We start from the raw sequence: 20,997 nt of genomic DNA, 5'->3' as shown, positions 1-20,997 counted from the left end.
CTTCAGCTTGAAGTAAGAAAGAAGTTGCGGTTTTTATGATTCCTTTGATAAGCATGGGTTTTGAAAGTCGTATAGACTGACAGCATGCGCAGTTTCCTTTGTGGTGGCGCAAAGCAGCGATTACCGAAGCTCCTCCAAGCTTCACACCAGCAGCGCTGACGGCTGAAGAGCCATAGATAACGGGGAGCAGAGGCGGACACGGGCCCACGTGACCTGTCCTGGATAAGCAGCCATATTTAAGGGTCACAGCACATGTGTTTTATTTCCTGAAACTCTGGAATGGTGATTCGTGTTGTAGAATTTAGGCCAGAAGATGTAATTAAAAGGTTGGTGAGTGAGCCCAGTATCATGGCTGAACATATCGATACATTACTGTGTAATAAATGAGAAATAATCAGTTTGATTCTGTTTGAAAAGCGACAGCGTGGCTATATGCAATTTGACATTGAGACCATGGCCTTTTCTACAACACATTTAAAGTAAGTGTTTGCTTACAGATCCTTAGTGCTCACCACAGCGAGAGAAACGCTGAGCTCCTTTTCAAGCACGCTTGTACTGGCATCCACCTTGCGGTAGCGAGCAGTGGCGGCGCGAGTGCCTTATGTTTTCAATTAGCATGCACACCGCTGCTCGCTCCCGCAAGGTGGATGCCAGCACAAGCACGAGTGTGCTTGAGAAGGAGCAGACCGATTTCTAAAGGTCATGTCCTAGAGCAGCAAATGCGTGCTGCCTAGGCTGGACCTAAAAAAGGCGCTTTAACATACACACAACATGCTTCCCCTCCCCAGCACAAAATACGAAAAGGAATGCTCTTCTCAAATGCATGGAACGTTCTGCTGCAAGGACAAGTTTATACTTTTGCACACACTTTACCTGGCGTAACTGCAACGCGGCGGAAGTGTTTCCCGAAAAGTTACGAGGGAGGGAAGGGCGCCCTAAACATGAAACCAGAGACACCACACCGAGTTATTGAACGCCTGAGCAATTGCACTGGCTAGAGCGATATGTCTAAGATGCTAAAATGTATTTCCTCACCCACTTTTTTTAATAAAGACTTAGGGGAACGATTAACAGAATCTGGGGAGACAAATGTTCACAGTTGCCTTGTGAGTCTTTTGGAGAGCCTCTTTAAACTTAACGAAGTATGGCAGATGTGGGTGAAGGGGCAAAGTAAGTATATTGTGGGGATAAGAGATTTTACATGGTGGACAATAAGTATACACTTGTGCAGGTTTGTAAATGCTTACTAGAGGTAAAATAGCAGTGACTGTGTTAAGGGGAGAAATAATAGTGTAGTTCAACTCAGGGACAATGGCTTATGAGTTTTTTGTAAGTATATCCTTTAGCACAAGTGCTAAATGCATAGAAAGTGCTTGTCAACAGCACCCTACCCGCAGGCCGGGTGCTCATTAAGATCGTGATGGGAGTACAATGAACATATGATGGGTGTATGGTTAGTTCATGGTCATTGCTTACTGGGTCACCGTAGTGGATAAATATGTGCATAGAGAGTTCACAATGGATGAATATTATGTCGTAATATTGTACTCACATTAATGTTCAAGGACTACTTACTAGCTATGCCATATTCACATTTTGCCATGGGCTCTACACCTTACTTTTTCATGATTATTAACCTTATATAAGCACATCAGAAGTGCTGCAGGCATTTGGAGACACATTTTTAAGGGTAGAAGATGCATGTGCTCTCACCCTAAAACATGGTAACATTGGCTCATATTGTAACAAAAAAGGGGGAACAGAAAACGGACAATATTTATCGGGGTCCAATGTACATGTCCTGTAACGTAGATATCAACAAAAAGTGTACAGAGTTCCCCACATTGGGTAGATTAAAGTAACTCACAGAATCCTCTCTCTCTTGGAGTGTACGTGGCAGGGAATGTAATGATCCCTTAGCGGAATTAAGGATGCCTCACACAAGTCAAAGGTTGGACGGCTGTTGCCATCCCACCCGATGATCGTACCGTGTCATCATTGGCTTCCTGCTCCTGCGGCAGGCTGGCGATGCAATGCCTGTCGGGTAGCACTAGGTGCTACGCTTTGGCGGAGTTCTTTTATTCCTTAGCCAATGGGTGCATGTGTGTGAGGGGCCTAAGAGAAAAGTGCAGTAGTGAGCGTGAGTGAAGTTAAAAGAGGTCAGTGGAGTCCATTAAGAAAACTTTAATAACATGGCTCACTGCCTAATTAAAATTTGTGAAGTGAGGGGTACTGAGGCGTAACAGTTAGGGTGATCTGGCCTCATTCAACCCTCAATCAAGGTGTGGTCGACATGTTTCATGCCTCTCGGGCAATTCATCAGGACCAAAGTGCTCATCAACTTGCTACAGATTCCCCCCAATTTAGAAGGAATCAAGTATACGACCTGTAATGTGTCGTTTGATCAAACCCTTCGTGGATTCCCACCCTAGGAGTGGAAAAGGAAGGAAAGAAGGGCACAGTCAATAATATGTCTGTTCTGAGTATACATTTGCAGGTAATAATAACATGCTTACAGAGATGTGGCTATGATGATCACAACTCCGGTTAAGGGATAACGCTCGTGTCAGAGAGGATTCTTAAACTAGGTGAAAAAAGAAGGAAATTTTGTACTGCAACTACCATATGCGGTCAATAATGGGGATGCATTATTTCTATATATACATGTGGTAAGCCACACCATGCTAGCTCATACGTGTGTGTCAAGCAGTAAAAAGATGGTGTGCGCATTCACACACAATCAACATTGACGAAATTGCCATTTAGACAAACGTAATTACTTAAGAGCTGTGTATATCAAAGCTTGCACCCGTACTGCTTGGATTATCCTAATGTGAAGTATTTCGAACCGGATCAACCCGGGTAAGTGTCATCAAGAAGTTCTTACCCGTAGTCCCTGATCGGTAGTTCCACAGACTGTCCTCGTGGGGCCAGAGCTATGTGAAAGTCACCTAAAAGGAATCGGTAACACCGCCGGTTATGGTAGTGGTTAGAGGTACAGTTTGCGAGTGTTTAGGTACCAGCCGGTATAATACCATGGCGATCGTGGGCCGATGCCATTGGACAGATTCGCATCGGTACAGCGCACCTTACCTTGCTCGCTTCTGGCTTAGGGCACGTAAGCACCTACCCAGCCCACATCGGTAAACTTGCAGGACAGCCGGTCGATCCATTGTGCGACCCAGCAGCTTAAGTTACCGAATTACGCGGGCGCCGTGGTGGGCGTGTGCGGCGAGCGTTGCTAGGCAACGTGATGCGGCATGGTGTAGAAAGGAATGATTACCACGAGTCAGTGGGTGTGTATGAGCAGGCGCCATCTTTGAACGGGGTTAAAGGAGAATACTTTAGTGTTTTCGGTGAATGTTAACTCGGACAGGTTGGGGAAGTCCGAAGTTTGTTTATCTGGCTAGCATAGTCCAGGGCACAGCATCATTCAGGCCGAGTTCATCAGCATGCAGGCGATGTACCCATCTTTGTTCCATTCTGAAGAGGGCCTGTTGATTAATGGAGGGGTGGCATTCGAGGATAGTCCATAGCATATTCTCTGCCAAGTGATTTTGTTCTCTACAGTGATCATATAGTCTTGTGTGGGTCTTTTTACAGCGGATGTTGCTGTTGTGCTCCATGATGCGTTGTTTCACTGGCCGCATCGTCATCCCAATGTAGATCATCCTGCAGGGGCATATTAGTACATAAATGCACCTAGAGCTATTGCAGTTAGTGTGTTTGTTGATGTTCCAGGTAAAGTCCCTTGGCAGTTCTATAGTTTTACCTTGGATAGGTTGAGGGCAGACCACACAGGATCCACAGCGGTAATGTCCCGTAACTGGTGGTAGGTCCCATAAGGTATTGACTGGACGGGTACTTGATTTTTTGGGGCGGGTGTGGATTAAAGTATCTTTAAGATTCGCTGTCCTCTTGAATGCAAACCGAGGGCGAGGCCGTTCCATGCCCGCTGTGTTGAGAATACCCCAATGTGAACTCACAGTCTTCTTTATGAATGTAGAATTCCTAGTATAGGACGTCACACACGTGATCGTGTCGTCTTTTTCTTTGGTGTGGACTTCAAGTAACGAGTCCCTGTTGTTGTTAAGGGCTCTTTTTAGTGATGTCTTTAGGAGACGTGTTGGGTATCCCCTGTCCTGGAGCTTGTGTTGCAGGATACTCGCTTCTTGTTTGTAGTCTTGTACTGAACTACAGTTTCTACGAAGCCGGAGAAATTGCCCAAATGGCAAGTTCTCCCTTAGGGATCTCGTGTGGTGACTATTATACATGAGTAGACTGTTCCTGTCGGTCTCCTTCTTGAACAGGGTTGTGGTGATCGTTGAGGGATCTAGCTGAATAGTCAGATCTAAGAAGGGTATTGAGGTTTCGGAGATTGTACCTGTGAACTTTAAGAATGGATCCTGCTGGTTGATCCACGTGCAGAAGGCCTCGCAGCTAGTGCGATCACCTTTCCAGAAAACCAGAATATCGTCGATGTATCGACGCCAGAGTGTTAGGTTGTCTCGAAAGGGATTTTGTTCCGGAAGATAGATATGATTCCTTTCAAAGGTGGCCATATAAATACAGGCCAGGCTCGGTGCGAATGTCGAACCCATCGAGGTTCCGCGGACCTGGTGATACAGTTGCAGTTCGTATCTAAAGAAGTTTTCAGTCAGGGCTGTGTGAGCTAGCTCCATGATGAAGGCTATCGGGTTGGAGAGGTCCATTCTTCCTGTCGCATCAGTGAGTCCACAGCTTCTAATGTGGCTTGTTGCGGAATGTTGGTATACAACGCCTCTACGTCTAGGGTTAGGAGTAGATCGACGTCTTCTCTCCCATCAATGTCATTAATAAGACGGAGGACGTCTCTGGTGTCTTGTAAATACGAGGGAATCTGCTTCACCAAGGGTTGGAAGAAGGCGTCACAAAATTGGGACAGAGGCTCCAATAGTGACCCAATGCCAGAGACAATAGGTCTCCCCGGGGCTGGAGTGGTCCCCTTATGAATCTTGGGGAGGGTGTAGAAATAAGGTATGATAGGGTCCGTTGTGGTCAGAAACTCAGCTTCCTTCTTACTGATCCACTCGTTAGTCTCGGCTTCAATTATGAGGCTGGTGATGGTTGTAGTCAGCCGTTTCGTGGGATCCTCCACGAGTGGTCTGTAGTGTGTGGTATTCGACAATTGTCGTCTGCATTCACGGTCGTAGTCCTCATAATCTTGTATAACCGTGGCTCCCCCTTTGTCTGCCTGTTTGATGACAATCGAATCATCCCTTCCCAGATCAATGGACGCTTGTTTTTCTGCAGCTGTTAGGTTGTGGAAGGGTTTGATGTTTGGTTTATTCCGCAGGCTCGTCAAGACTGCTCGCTCGAAAGTTAAGACTTCAGGTGGAACCATCCCATACGTTGGGGTGAAAGTAGAAGGTTTTCTCAAACCAGTGTCTGGACTGGTAGGCTCAGGTTGATTATCGAAGAATGCTCGGAGACGTATTTTCCTGAAGAATTGTTTCATCTCAATCATTTCTTGGAAACTATCGGGGGTCGGGGTGGGGGCAAACCCGAGACCTTTTTCCAAAATACTCTTCTCCGTCGGTGAGAGGGTTTTCTTGGACAGGTTGACGATCAGACTCGTCTCCCCCTGGATGTTGTGCTCCTGGTCTCCATTGTTGTTGACGTTGGCGGCTGATCTTGCCATTGTACTCCTTTCTGCCCGCCTCGCTTTCGCCCTCTTCCTCTGCCCCAACCTCTGCCTTGAAAAGGTGGCGGATTGAGGGGGTAAAATTGCGGGGGGCCTTGTGGAAAAAATGGATACTGCCACAGTGGTGTCATATGAGGTGGGCCATGGAATACTGGGCCTTGTTGGTAACCTTGTTGCCAAGTGCGTGGTGGGGATCGTGAATTCCTGGCGGGATAGCCACCACTGGAGTCACTGCTTGTCGAACCCCGCCTGTTGTTACTATCTGAATTATCATCAGAAGAATAGTTATTCTTTTTCCCTTTGAAGCCGTCCTTGAGATAGGGGTAGACTTTCTCTTTCTCAAACTTGGTGATGTCTTTTTCAAGTTTTGTTGTCTTCTGTTTTAGTAAGAACTCATGGTGGTCAGACATCTCTTGATTGATCTCGGCTAACTTTGTGGTGAAGGCCGTTTTGTTATTTTTAGAAATGGCGCTCTTCATTGTAGCCTCTAGGGCTGAGATCTTTTCTAACAAAGCGTCAGAGAGGCGCTTCGCTGTTTGTGAGATCAAAAATAGTAGATCTTTAGTACATTTCCAGGATACCTGGCACCAATCAACTTTAAATCGTTTGTCTTCCAGGAAGAGTCTAGGGATTATGTTGACAATAAGGCCTTGTGGGGCTATGTTGCTCCTCAGGTATTCCGTCATCATGATCCCGTGGATCGTAATCCTTATAAGTTCTTTTTTCATCTCCGTCAGGATTGTCCATTCATCGGAAGATGTACCCGATGTGGAGACAGGAGGGTTAGTCAATATTGATGGTGTTGTTCTTAATGCCTCGGCTATGGTGTTCTCATCGAAGCTGAGACCAGGAACATCCTCCATGTTGGCAGCTGGATGTGCGGTCTACGGGAGAATGTGGCGCAAAGGACTATGCCAGCCAGAGCAGTACGAGTATGGTAGTAATTACTAGTCAGTAGTCACTGACTCAGGGTGGACCAAAATGGTGGAAGATTCTTCACCATTGGTAACCTCAAAAGTTCCCGTGCAGGGTGCACGCTAGGAATTGTAACAAAAAAGGGGGAACAGAAAACGGACAATATTTATCGGGGTCCAATGTACATGTCCTGTAACGTAGATATCAACAAAAAGTGTACAGAGTTCCCCACATTGGGTAGATTAAAGTAACTCACAGAATCCTCTCTCTCTTGGAGTGTACGTGGCAGGGAATGTAATGATCCCTTAGCGGAATTAAGGATGCCTCACACAATTCAAAGGTTGGACGGCTGTTGCCATCCCACCCGATGATCGTACCGTGTCATCATTGGCTTCCTGCTCCTGCGGCAGGCTGGCGATGCAATGCCTGTCGGGTAATCAATCAATCAATCAATCAATCAATGACACTTGTAAAGCGCGCTACATACCCGTAGGGTCTCAAGGCACTGGGGGGGGGGGGGGGGGGGTGCCGCTACTGCTCGAACAGCCAGGTCTTCAGCTTCTTCCTGAAGGAGAAGTGGTCTTGGGTCAGGCGCAGGTCGGTCGGGAGGGAGTTCCAGGTCTTGGCAGCCAGGTAGGAGAAGGCACTAGGTGCTACGCTTTGGCGGAGTTCTTTTATTCCTTAGCCAATGGGTGCATGTGTGTGAGGGGCCTAAGAGAAAAGTGCAGTAGTGAGCGTGAGTGAAGTTAAAAGAGGTCAGTGGAGTCCATTAAGAAAACTTTAATAACATGGCTCACTGCCGAATTAAAATTTGTGAAGTGAGGGGTACTGAGGCGTAACAGTTAGGGTGAACTTGCCATTTGGGCAATTTCTCCGGCTTCGTAGAAACTGTAGTTCAGTACAAGACTACAAACAAGAAGCGAGTATCCTGCAACACAAGCTCCAGGACAGGGGATACCCAACACGTCTCCTAAAGACATCACTAAAAAGAGCCCTTAACAACAACAGGGACTCGTTACTTGAAGTCCACACCAAAGAAAAAGACGACACGATCACGTGTGTGACGTCCTATACTAGGAATTCTACATTCATAAAGAAGACTGTGAGTTCACATTGGGGTATTCTCAACACAGCGGGCATGGAACTGCCTCGCCCTCGGTTTGCATTCAAGAGGACAGCGAATCTTAAAGATACTTTAATCCACACCCGCCCCAAAAAATCAAGTACCCGCCCAGTCAATACCTTATGGGACCTACCACCAGTTACGGGACATTACCGCTGTGGATCCTGTGTGGTCTGCCCTCAAACTATCCAAGGTAAAACTATAGAACTGCCAAGGGACTTTACCTGGAACATCAACAAACACACTAACTGCAATAGCTCTAGGTGCATTAATGTACTAATATGCCCCTGCAGGATGATCTACATTGGGATGACGATGCGGCCAGTGAAACAACGCATCATGGAGCACAACAGCAACATCCGCTGTAAAAAGACCCACACAAGACTATATGATCACTGTAGAGAACAAAATCACTTGGCAGAGAATATGCTATGGACTATCCTCGAATGCCACCCCTCCATTAATCAACAGGCCCTCTTCAGAATGGAACAAAGATGGGTACATCGCCTGCATGCTGATGAACTCGGCCTGAATGATGCTGTGCCCTGGACTATGCTAGCCAGATAAACAAACTTCGGACTTCCCCAACCTGTCCGAGTTAACATTCACCGAAAAACACTGAAGTATTCTCCTTTAACCCCGTTCAAAGATGGCGCCTGCTCATACACACCCACTGACTCGTGGTAATCATTCCTTTCTACACCATGCCGCATCACGTTGCCTAGCAGAGTGTGTGGACAAGGGCGAGGAGGCCATGTTGGTCCTCCTCGACCTGTCCGCCGCTTTCGATACGGTGTCCCATAAAATCCTCCTTGACCGTATGAAGCAGATTGGAGTGAGCGGCGTTGCCTTATCATGGCTGGGTTCCTTCCTCCAAGGACGATCACAGAGGGTTCTTCTCAGACCTTTTGAATCAGAATGCAAACCTCTGGTTCGCGGAGTCCCACAGGGCTCAGCGTTAAGCCCCCTGTTCTTCAATGTTTACCTAGCCCCGTTGGCCAAGGTAGTAGAGGCTTGCGGAGTCAGAGTGATCTCGTATGCTGATGATACTCAGCTTATATTCTCTTTCAGCGATCACTCTGACTCCAGCCTCTCCAGTTTTCGCCACTGTCTTGGCGAAATCTGCTCCTGGATGTCCACTAACCATCTGCAACTAAACACCGACAAAACGGAGGTTTTGTTTTTTAACCAAAAAATGACCACTCCACCTTCTTTATGGTGGCCTACGATTCTCAACCCTCCTCCGACCCCGGTTCACTCTGCCCGCAACCTAGGGTTCATATTCGATGATACGCTATCTTGCAGCCCCCAAATCAATAAGGTCACGTCGATTTGCTTTGGTAAATTAAAAATGATGAGGAAGATTTTTCCTTTTTTACCTATGGAGGCACGCAGAACTGTCACCCAGGCCTTAATTACTTCCCACCTGGATTACGCGAACAGTCTATATGTAGGGGCCCCTCTGTACCAAATTGAACGTCTCCAGGTGGTGCAGAACGCGGCCGCAAGATTGATTGGTAACATTCCCTACAGACATTCGATCTCAGCGTTTCGCAAAGAGCTTCATTGGTTGCCTATAGTTAACCGAATTAAGTTCAAAACGCTCATGCTCGCCTTTCGAGCATTGAATGGAACTGGCCCAGACTATTTAAGAAAAAGACTGAGGTTGTCCTACTCGGTCAGGGATCTCCGCTCCAACAATTTGCGCCTCATGTGTGTGCCTAGATTCCGTCGCACTAGAATGGGTGGCAGAGCTTTTGCCGTCCTTGCAGCCAAATACTGGAACAGTCTACCTATTGATCTTAGATTTGCCCCATCTGAAATGATTTTCCGCAGACGCCTGAAGACCTGGCTTTTTGTATCTGTGTAGTCTATTTCCTCTCTTTTCTGCCAATCAGTTTTTAGCGCCGGGACACCCCCATTGGGGGTAGCCGTGCGCTTTACAAAATCCATAAATAAATAAATAAATAAATAAATAGCAACGCTCGCCGCACACGCCCACCACGGCGCCCGCGTAATTCGGTAACTTAAGCTGCTGGGTCTCACAATGGATCGACCGGCTGTCCTGCAAGTTTACCGATGTGGGCTGGGTAGGTGCTTACGTGCCCTAAGCCAGAAGCGAGCAAGGTAAGGTGCGCTGTACCGATGCGAATCTGTCCAATGGCATCGGCCCACATTCGCCATGGTATTATACCGGCTGGTACCTAAACACTCGCAAACTGTACCTCTAACCACTACCATAACCGGCGGTGTTACCGATTCCTTTTAGGTGACTTTCACATAGCTCTGGCCCCACGAGGACAGTCTGTGGAACTACCGATCAGGGACTACGGGTAAGAACTTCTTGATGACACTTACCCGGGTTGATCCGGTTCGAAATACTTCACATTAGGATAATCCAAGCAGTACGGGTGCAAGCTTTGATATACACAGCTCTTAAGTAATTAAGTTTGTCTAAATGGCAATTTCGTCAATGTTGATTGTGTGTGAATGCGCACACCATCTTTTTACTGCATGACACACACGTATGAGCTAGCATGGTGTGGCTTACCACATGTATATACAGAAATAATGCATCCCCATTATTGACCGCATATGGTAGTTGCAGTACAAAATTTCCTTCTTTTTTCACCTAGTTTAAGAATCCTCTCTGACACGAGCGTTATCCCTTAACCGGAGTTGTGATCATCATAGCCACATCTCTGTAAGCATGTTATTATTACCTGCAAATGTATACTCAGAACAGACATATTATTGACTGTGCCCTTCTTTCCTTCCTTTTCCAGTCCTAGGGTGGGAATCCACGAAGGGTTTGATCAAACGACACATTACAGGTCGTATACTTGATTCCTTCTAAATTGGGGGGAATCTGTAGCAAGTTGATGAGCACTTTGGTCCTGATGAATTGCCCGAGAGGCATGAAACATGTCGACCACACCTTGATTGAGGGTTGAATGAGGCCAGATCACCCTAACTGTTACGCCTCAGTACCCCTCACTTCACAAATTTTAATTAGGCAGTGAGCCATGTTATTAAAGTTTTCTTAATGGACTCCACTGACCTCTTTTAACTTCACTCACGCTCACTACTGCACTTTTCTCTTAGGCCCCTCACACACATGCACCCATTGGCTAAGGAATAAAAGAACTCCGCCAAAGCGTAGCACCTAGTGCTACCCGACAGGCATTGCATCGCCAGCCTGCCGCAGGAGCAGGAAGCCAATGATGACACGGTACGATCATCGGGTGGGATGGCAACAGCCGTCCAACCTTTGAATTGTGTGAGGCATCCTTAATTCCGCTAAGGGATCATTACATTCCCTGCCACATACACTCCAAGAGAGAGAGGATTCTGTGAGTTACTTTAATCTACCCAATGTGGGGAACTCTGTACACTTTTTGTTGATATCAACATTGGCTCATACCCAATTGGCATATTTAATTTACTTATAAGACCCTAGTATAGCGCACTACGTGTGCCCTGGGCTTGTAAATTAAATGCTACTAGTGGGTCTGTAGCACTGCTTGTGCCACCCACATAAGTAGCCCTCTAACCATGTCTCATTCCTGCCACTGCAGTGCCTGTGTGTGCAGTTTACTGCCACATCGACTTGGCATTTAAAACTACTTGCCAGGGCGTGGTCAAGATGGCGGCGTGGTAGGACGCTTACTTTCAGACTCCTGCCCGTCATCCTCCCGAAATGCCACAGCACGGCTCCGTGAGGGCCCGATCAGCGTGGGACCAGACCTGCAAGACTGAGGGACGTCTACCGGTCCAGTTTGAGCCTGCACCTTGGCTCTTAACCGGGATGGCGGCGGTCAGAAAGACAGACCCGCCCGCTCTCACGAGCACGGCCCAACAACGCGCCGCTCCGGATAGGAACGTCGAGGCCAGCTTCTCTTCTATCTGGCTTCCTTGCTGGCCCCCTATCTCTCGGGTCGGCGGGAGCAGGGACCCCTGCGATCTGGCCCATGACCCGGTGAGTGGCTGCGACCATCGTCTGCCCCGACGCCACAGTGAAGAACCCTGGGCCTAGCGGGCGCGCAGGGCCAAGACGATCACCAGCCTCAAGTGGTGGCGAGCTGGACGGAGGGGTGCCGGAGACGGCGGCGGACTACCCGAGTGCTGAGGCCTGTGGTGCGGACTTAGCAGCAACGCGGACTGGCACCCCCCGCTGAGCGGTGACTGTGGGGAGCCCAGCTGTACACAGGGGAGCTTATCCACCCCAATCCTGCCCACCGGCTTTGCGACCTGAGAGGCACTCGGGGAGGAAATCGCGACTGGTGCCTGGGGCCGGAGGAGGCGAATGGAGGCCATTGGTGCTGCTGCCGCCCGCGCTGGACGGTGCTCGCTCGTGGTCAGCTGCCCGCTGCTGTGCGGTGGATCGCTGAGGGTCTTTGGGCCCTACACTGCATTGGGGCCCCCATATCTTTGAAGGCCAGGAGAGCGAGGCGGAGGCCTGGATACGCCCCACGCTGAACGCGGCTTGAGAGTTGCCTGAGGCTCGGCCCCCTGTGCCGCCGGTTTGTATCGCAGGGGCCCTCCACCACAGTGGACTGGGAACCAGGGGCCCGACATCCGCTCCGGCGAGGAGTTGAACGCGTTGCTGCCTACCCTTTATTGTGCACTGCAGCGGTTGCTGGTGGGACGACCCCTGGTGTTGGAGGGACTGGGGTGCCCCCTGGACCTTGATAGCGAAGATCCTTGTTTGGGCCATAGGCGACTACCCCACAATACGGACAGGCTGGCTCCACTGCACCCCCCACCAAACACAGGTTGAGTGCTGCTTGCGGCCCGCTCTCCAGAGTCATCGAGACAGGCCGCGCAGATCCCCGGTTTGGTTTTGGTGGCGCCTACTACAACCTAGCACCTGGCGCAGGGGAGAAACAGGTACGACCAGAGCAGACTGAGACTGACCTGAAGATTCCTTTGCCCCCTTGGACCATGGCACTACCTTAAAAACGTATCTGTATGCTCTAAAGATCGAGGGGATGGTCACCCACCCCACTGAGTGCAGATCGAGTGCTGCTGGCGGCCCGGCTCCCTATGCCATCGGGCTGGGTTGCGCAGATCCCCGGCTTGTGGCGAGCAGAAGGATTGACTTCGAAACAAAGGTCATCTGCCCAACGTTTAGTAGCATTCTCTGGACCTTATACCTGTTGGCCCCTCCACCGCTTGCTCTGCACCCCCTGTTGACGACTGGCCCCTACGGACGGACCTGGGCTCCTCGGGACTCTGGCCCTGCTGTGCCAGTCGCTGGTAGGAGTTGGGAAGCATGTCCAAAGCTCAGAACGCCAAGGCGAAACCCTTGAAGGACATCTTTGGCCGCGCACAATCCACACCGAACATGGCAGCTGCAGCGCCGGAACCCGCAATGCCAAAACAGCCTACGGCCTCTGGGGATGAGCCCATCACGAAAACCTTTCTGGAGTCGCTCTTTCTCACATTGAGGGAGGATATCCAATCGGTAAAAGCCGAATTTGCCACAGAAATGAAAGAGGTGCGCCAGGACGTTGTCAATATTGGTGAGCGAGTAGCCACACTCGAGGAGAGTATTGATGCAACATCTACGGAATTGACGACGCTGCAGCAGGAGGTCATCAGGTTGCAGGACCAGAACATGGATATGCAGCTCCATATGGAGGACATTGAGAACGTATCCCGTAGACACAACATCCGTATCCGAGGAGTGAGGAATTCTGACGATACAAAGGACTTGTTCGCCTTCTCCACCGGCCTCTTTAAGCATGTCCTTGGCGACTCCCACGCGGCAGACGTTCTAGACAGAGCGCACAGGGTGGGACCGCCCTGAGGCCCTCAGGCTCCACCGGCAGATATCTAGGTGTGCGTGCAGGACTTCAAGACTAAGGAAGCTATATTATCTAAGGCAAGATCCCTACACCCGATCTCATTCCAGGGCCACTCCCCGGTACTATATCAGGATCTGGCACTGATCACCCTACAAAGGCTTAGGCAGTTCCGCCCAGTGACCGACCATCCATTCCGCCTCATTTTCCGATTTAACAACAAACTACACCAGATGCGCTCACTGATGGACGCCTGCCGCCTCCGACAGAGGAGGACGACGCCGAGGGCCCGAGTGGGGGGCCAGCTATCACTCCATCATGCTGGCAGCGGCAGACAAGGAGGCGCCCCCGGAGACCACTAGCTTCTGAAATCGCTCAGAGCCAGCTAGATGCGCTGGCCAGAGCCACTGAGGTCCTCGCCGGGGATGGCTCGGAGGCCAAATGAAGACCTGGTGTCTGCTTCCATTTAGGGACCCATCTGCTGCGTCCTTGCCGGGTTCGGGAGGGTGTTGGGGAGGGGTAGTCTCTCCTCATTGACCAACTATGGACCCCTTGTGGTTGTCACTCCTGTCGTTTTGGGACGACGGACTTTACTCAGGGACTGTTGTTGATTACATTCCGTTTGGGTTAGGGTGGGCTGGATACTTTTCTGTGTGGGGTTTTGGGGTTTGCCCCTTTCTTCCCCTTTTTTCGCTTGGGTGTTGCCCCCCTCGTCCTTCTCCCCTCCCCCCTCTTGCGGGGTGCTAGATTTCACCATTTATGTCCTCTGCCTCTCCCCTCTAGGCCTTGGACGCACAAGACACTCACCTAGGGTCCGATTTTGCCTATTTCACCCTTATGTAACATGTCGCAGGAACCACTTGAATGAATGAATGAATGAATGAAATTATTTATAGAGCGCACGATGGCCAAACGGCCATCTTATGGTACTTACTCTTAATGTTCGTGGTCTTAATAATCCAATCAAACGTAGAGCGGTTCTCCACTACCTAGAGCAGTCAGCTGCTGATATTTGCCTCTTGCAAGAGACCCATCTCATCCCCAGAGACCACCACAGAATGAAATATAGCGCATTCCCCACACAACTTTATTCCTCTAATTCTTCCAAATCAGCCGGAGTCGCCATCCTAGTATCCTGCTCCTACAGGGGCAAGGTTCTCCAAAGAGTAGCTGAGATTAGGGGCCGCCTGCTTAGTTAGGAGTTTCTAGTAGCAGGGTGTCCCTTATAGTGGGCTCGGTGTATGCTCCTAACGAGGGCCAGGTGAAATTTTTCCACAAGGCACTCACAGAGGCGACAGCCAATTCTGAGCGGCGTCTGCTACTAGGGGGAGATTTAAACTTAGTCTTCGATAACATCGCTGACTGCTTCTGTCAACGCACCTCACAAGTTGGAGCTCTTTCCCAGGTTGAACTAAATCGTGTGCGAGAGCTAGGCCTCACAGAAATGTGGTGACACTTTCACCCTCGTAACTGAGGTTACACATATTACTCAGGGGCACACAAAACATATGCCAGGCTCGAGTAGCTCCCCCCTTTTGCAAACTATGGCAACGGACACTGAGATCCTTAGCGCATTCCTTTCCGACCACTCTCCCGTCATGGCCACCTTTCACTTGCCTCATACTCGCCCACCGCTGAGACACTGGCACCTGTGGGACACGCTATTGCACCGGAATTCCACAGTTACCCAAATTAGTACTGCTATCAAGAACCTTCTGACCACAAACGCTAACCCTGACACATCCCTGGCGACGCAATGGTCTGCCCTTAAAGCCGTCCTGTGGGGGGAGTTCATCGCCATATCCGTGGCCGAGAATATTGAGGGCAGCCGAAAGCGAGCCGAACTATCTAAACGGGTAGCAGAGTTAAAACAGATGCATCAGCGCACGGGGCGAATAGGGCTTGGCGCTAACTCTGTGTGGAACGGAAACAGCTCGCAGCACTAGATGAGGACAAGGCAGAGTTCTCCGCTCTCCGCCACCCTTATTACACCAGCGGTAATAAATGCGGCCGCCTCCTGGCCCATAAACAAAGGAAGGCAAGAAAGCAACAGGGAGTACAGGCTAATCGAGATTCGGGGGTGGGCTCACCTCGGAGGATGCTGACATAGCCGAGGCCTTTCGGGATTTCTATGCAACCTTATACTCGAGTGATTCCCTTGATGCCCTACATGGCACTGACTACCTTGACGCCACGACGTTGCCAGCGCTCTCCCCAGCGCAAGCTGACAACCTAGACATTGATATACGAACGGAGGAAGTTATCGCCGCTATCGCACGCCTCCGGTTCTGGAAATCACCGGGGCCAGACGGCTACTCTGCGGCGTTCTATAAGATCTTTTGTGGCCGAATTGCCCCCCTGCTGCAAGACATCTTTAAAGCCTTTGCGCACACTGGAGCGATCCCTAGGGAAATGCTAGAGGCGTCTATAGTGGTCATCCCCAAGCCTGATAAGGACAAGACCCTCTGCAGCGCCTACAGGCCTATCTCTCTTTTGAATATTGACATAAAGCTTTACACAAGCATTTTAGCGACCCGTCTAGCGCCGTTTTTGCCCCAACTAGTTGAACCAGACCAAGCAGGGTTCATACCACAAAGACAGACCAGCAATAATACTAAGAGAGTTCTGCACCTTATTGAAAATACCTCTCGCACCGCAGGGGAATACATGCTACTGGTCATTGATGCAGAAAAAGCTTTTGTTAGGGTGCACTGGCCCTATCTTAAGCAGGTCCTGTCGAGGTTCAGCTTCGGGGACAAAATGCGCACTCGCATATTGAATTGCTATTGCTCGCCGCACGCCACAGTCTGTGTAAACAGCCATACGTCGTCCCGCTTCCCCATAAGTAGGGGGTACGAGGCAGGGGTGTCCTCTTTCCCCCCTCCTCTTTGCACTCTATTTGGAGCCGCTGGCACCAGCCAAAACTAGGAATCCCTCACTTGCTCCTCCCTGAAGGTTAGCGCTCCATACACTGTACCACTCTGCCACGGTCCCGCCCACTTGCTGCTTATATGTAGATCTTGGAGTAAGATAAATCTAGATTCGTTCTCAACTCACTTCTCTCCCCCACTGATCACAGACGTCATCGATCCTAAGCGTGGAAGGGTATTCTCAGATGTGAGACCCTTGCTCATTGCACCATCAGGATTCAAGCAAACCGGGCCGAAGACGGCTGTAATGCCAGAAACCGGTCCCCGGGAGCTTGTTTCCTTCCCAGTGTAAGAATTGGCTTTTGTAGTTTGGTTTGCCCTGTTCCCATCATGCACTGGGACAGGAACAGACTAATTTGCATACAGCCAGGTTCTGAAACTGGGATGGTGCAGTGAGCTAAAAAACGGTGTTGGATCTAGCCCTGATCTCTTGACTGGGTGAGAGCTTTCTGCTTAATTCAGAGACTCTGTCCCTCACCACCCCTTTTTGTAAATATTTTTGTCCACCCCAAGCGTGGAAGGGTATTCTCAGATGTGAGACCCTTGCTCATTGCACCATCAGGATTCAAGCAAACCGGGCCGAAGACGGCTGTAATGCCAGAAACCGGTCCCCGGGAGCTTGTTTCCTTCCCAGTGTAAGAATTGGCTTTTGTAGTTTGGTTTGCCCTGTTCCCATCATGCACTGGGACAGGAACAGACTAATTTGCATACAGCCAGGTTCTGAAACTGGGACGGTGCAGTGAGCTAAAAAACGGTGTTGGATCTAGCCCTGATCTCTTGACTGGGTGAGAGCTTTCTGCTTAATTCAGAGACTCTGTCCCTCACCACCCCTTTTTGTAAATATTTTTGTCCACCCTAAGCGTGGAAGGGTATTCTCAGATGTGAGACCCTTGCTCATTGCACCATCAGGATTCAAGCAAACCGGGCCGAAGACGGCTGTAATGCCAGAAACCGGTCCCCGGGAGTTTGTTTCCTTCCCAGTGTAAGAATTGGCTTTTGTAGTTTGGTTTGCCCTGTTCCCATCATGCACTGGGACAGGAACAGACTAATTTGCATACAGCCAGGTTCTGAAACTGGGATGGTGCAGTGAGCTAAAAAACGGTGTTGGATCTAGCCCTGATCTCTTGACTGGGTGAGAGCTTTCTGCTTAATTCAGAGACTCTGTCCCTCACCACCCCTTTTTGTAAATATCGATCCTAATACTGCAGCCATTGAATTGGAACATGCCATCACGGCGACACTGGATATAATTGCGCCAGTAAAGGCCTCAAAATCCATGCCCAAAATCTCCCCATGGTTCTCTCCCCATCTGCAAAAAACCAAACAGGAGGTTAGGGCAGTAGAAAGGAAATGGAGGCACACTAAAGTTCCCTCTGATAGGAAACAGTACATAAAGATGCATAGAGAATATATGAACGAAATCGCGAACGCCAAAAAAATCCATCTTGAGCCGAGAATAACTCAGGCAGCGAACTCGCATAAAGAGCTATATAGAATTGTGAAAGAATTCACTAATCCCACTGCCCGTCAGCCATCCCCTATTCAATCTCAAGACTGGACGAACGCGGTTTCTACATATTTTCATGATAAAATAGCTGCAATACATAAAGATTTTCCTCAACCAATCCCTCTAAAGCCGCAGGCTCTCACTGCTAATGAGGTACTTACCAATATGAATCCTCCCAGCTTAGTTTTTAGAGATTTCACCTTTCTTTAGCCCTCTCTGCCACCCCAGTTCAGACATGGCTATATGCAAATCAGTCTGACCCTACAGTCCAGCCCGAACTGCCAAGCCATGTCTTCCCTGGACCGAAAACAAGCTTCCGAGGACCGGTTTCTGGCATTCCAGCCGTCTTCAGCCCGTATGGTTGAATCCAGTGGCATAGTGAGCATGGGACTCACGTCTGAGCATACCCTGCCACACTTATGGTGGCCAAAAGTGGTACAAAAGGGGGTGGTGATGGACGGAGCATCAGAATCAATCAAACACTCACACCCTGTCAAAAGATCTGGGTTTATCCATCACCTTTCTTTAGCCCACTCTGCCACCCCAGTTCAGACATGGCTATATGCAAATCAGTCTGACCCTGTGCCTCATGGGAACAGTCCAGCCCGAACTGCCGAGCCATGTCTTCCCTGGACCGGAAACAAGCTACCGAGGACCGGTTTCTGGCATCCCAGCCGTCTTCAGCCCAGCTTGCTTGAATCCAGTGGCAAAGTGAGCAAGGGACTCACGTCTGAGCATACCCTGCCACACTTATGGTGGCCAAAAGTGGTACAAAAGGGGATGGTGATGGACGGAGCATTTGAATCAATCAAACATTCACACCCAGTCAAAAGATCTGGGTTTAATCCATCACCTTTCTTTAGCCCACTCTGCCACCCCAGTTCAGACATGGCTATATGCAAATCAGTCTGACCCTGTGCCTCATGGGAACAGTCCAGCAAAATCGGCACAGATCCTGGCAAAAATAGCTCCTGCCCTAATCATAAGCCTCACAGAAACTCTCAATTTGTCACTATCTCGTGCCCTGGTCACCACGCACTGGAAGGAGGCCTTCATTAGACCTATCCTCAAAAAACCTTCAGCCGATCCTGAACACCTTGTAAACTATCGGCCCATTTCTCTCCTTCCTTTGTTTGGTAAAGTTTTAGAATCCCTGATTAATAAGCAGCTTGTCTCTTTTTTAGAGGAGAATAAACTTTTGGATCCTTCCCAATCCGGCTTCAGGGCTTATCATAGCACTGAGACAGCTCTTCTGGAAATCGTAGACAATGTCAGAATGACGCTGGATAAAGGACAATCAGCCATACTGGTCCTGCTCGATCTGTCCGCTGCCTTCGACACCATCCCTCACCAAATTCTCCTTGCGAGGTTGGTGGAGATTGGTGTCGAGGGCCTAGCACTACTCTAGATAAGAAGCTACCTATCTAACAGGCGTTCGAAAGTGCAGGTCGGAAGGGATTACTCAGGCTACCAGGACAACGACAAAGGGGTCCCCCAGGGCTCACTACTAAGCCCAACGCTTTTTAATTTATATGTATCTCCCCTGGCGAAAGTTATTAAATCTAATACACAGCTCCTCCCATTGGAAGGAGACACCCTGTTGCACAGCATTTTGCTTATGACATGAAAGTCTTTCTAAGTGTTCATCAAAATTAATTCTTCCTCATTGTGGGGTTCCAAAGAATATTTTATTTTTCATTAAATTTTTTCTTTAAGCATAGGTTTCCAGTTGTGTATTCAACTTTAACATAATCCAATATCACTCCTTCCCCAATGCATTTCGGGCTAATAGAAAAGCCCTTCCTCAGGGGATAACTCTACGAAAAAAGGAACATAACAATGTGTCACTATGTGTATTGTTTGCTGTACATACGTTGTCAAACATCACTGTTCATGCAGCAATACTGTCAAGTTAGTCAGAAAGTGCCCGAGTGTTTAAGTGAAAATTGCGGAACCATGCGTATGTCTAGGTGTCCAAGAGTCTGATCCCGAGTGACCGGAAAAACCGTTAAAAAAATCGATAGAATGAATCACGACCATGCGTGCTAAAACAACCCAATAACCAAATCACCACAGAGTGTGTTTAGAAAAGGTACACATAATCACGGATGCATTAACGTGAGCGGAATACTCACGGTCCGTAGATCTAAGCTGTGACGCTGTTTCTGTAACGGAACAGCGCGCGTTAAAGACGGCAACCTTTAATATATTAAACTCGTGGGTGTAAACTAACGCGGTCTCGTGCAACGAGTACTTACTGAGTGCTATGGTTAGAGGCGTGCTTCGGCATTGAAGTCGGGAACCCCGAAGGTGTTCTCACTCAGTGTTGTTTTTACCGGCCTGTGAGTTAGTATAGAAAGGGAAAACGGACTATGTGACGCGAGTGAACTGAATCTAGACAAAAAACGCGGCGGCCATGTTACAAGGGTGCAATATTGAGTATGTGAACATATGAAAATCAGTGAATTTGCAATTCAGGTTCAGGCACATTCAAAAAACATATGATACATCAAACGTTATAGATTACAAATAACACAAAAATTCCATTCGATCATTAAGACCGTGTGGCTGCATCGATGCCATGTAGCGAATCCAAAAGTTCTCTCTTTTGAGTAATGTCTGCTTGTTGTTATGAGTAGGGGTAATCTGTTCAAGTATGACAAATTTCAGTTGAGCTATAGAGTGTTTTTGTTCAACAAAATGTGCGGCCACAGTTGATTTCAAATTTCCAGTTCTGATGTTACTTTTATGCTCAAGTAAACGGGTGTTAGGAATCGAGCCAGTCCTGTTTCAATGGCCATGCCTTGCTATCATGTGACCAGGGGTAGGGAGACAAATAGTCAGTCCTACCTTTAGCTCATTGCTCGATATTGCCAGTGTTTGGATTCCCTTCCTGGTTGTTGGATGCTGGAGGCTGCAGAGCTGATTTTTTCCTCTCTGTGGTCCTTTCCCTTGTTTGCTGAGCTATACCCTCTCACGGGCTCGTGAGGAGGGTCATTACTGTTTTTTACCTCGTTCCCGTCCCTTCCCCG

At 49.0% G+C, this 20,997-nt stretch overlaps 1 protein-coding gene across 1 annotated transcript in view; it reads right to left on the bottom strand.

Moving 5' to 3' along the window:
* The window catches only part of PRTFDC1 (phosphoribosyl transferase domain containing 1), a 212,852-nt gene that overhangs the window by 167,112 nt on the left and 24,743 nt on the right, over positions 1-20,997 (bottom strand). The window lies entirely within an intron of this gene.

This window comes from Lissotriton vulgaris, chromosome 10, assembly GCF_964263255.1.
Source record: "Lissotriton vulgaris chromosome 10, aLisVul1.2, whole genome shotgun sequence".
In the NCBI taxonomy this organism is placed as follows: domain Eukaryota; kingdom Metazoa; phylum Chordata; class Amphibia; order Caudata; family Salamandridae; genus Lissotriton; species Lissotriton vulgaris.
Note: the sequence above shows the minus strand (reverse complement) of the source record. Positions and strands in the feature narration are given on the sequence as shown.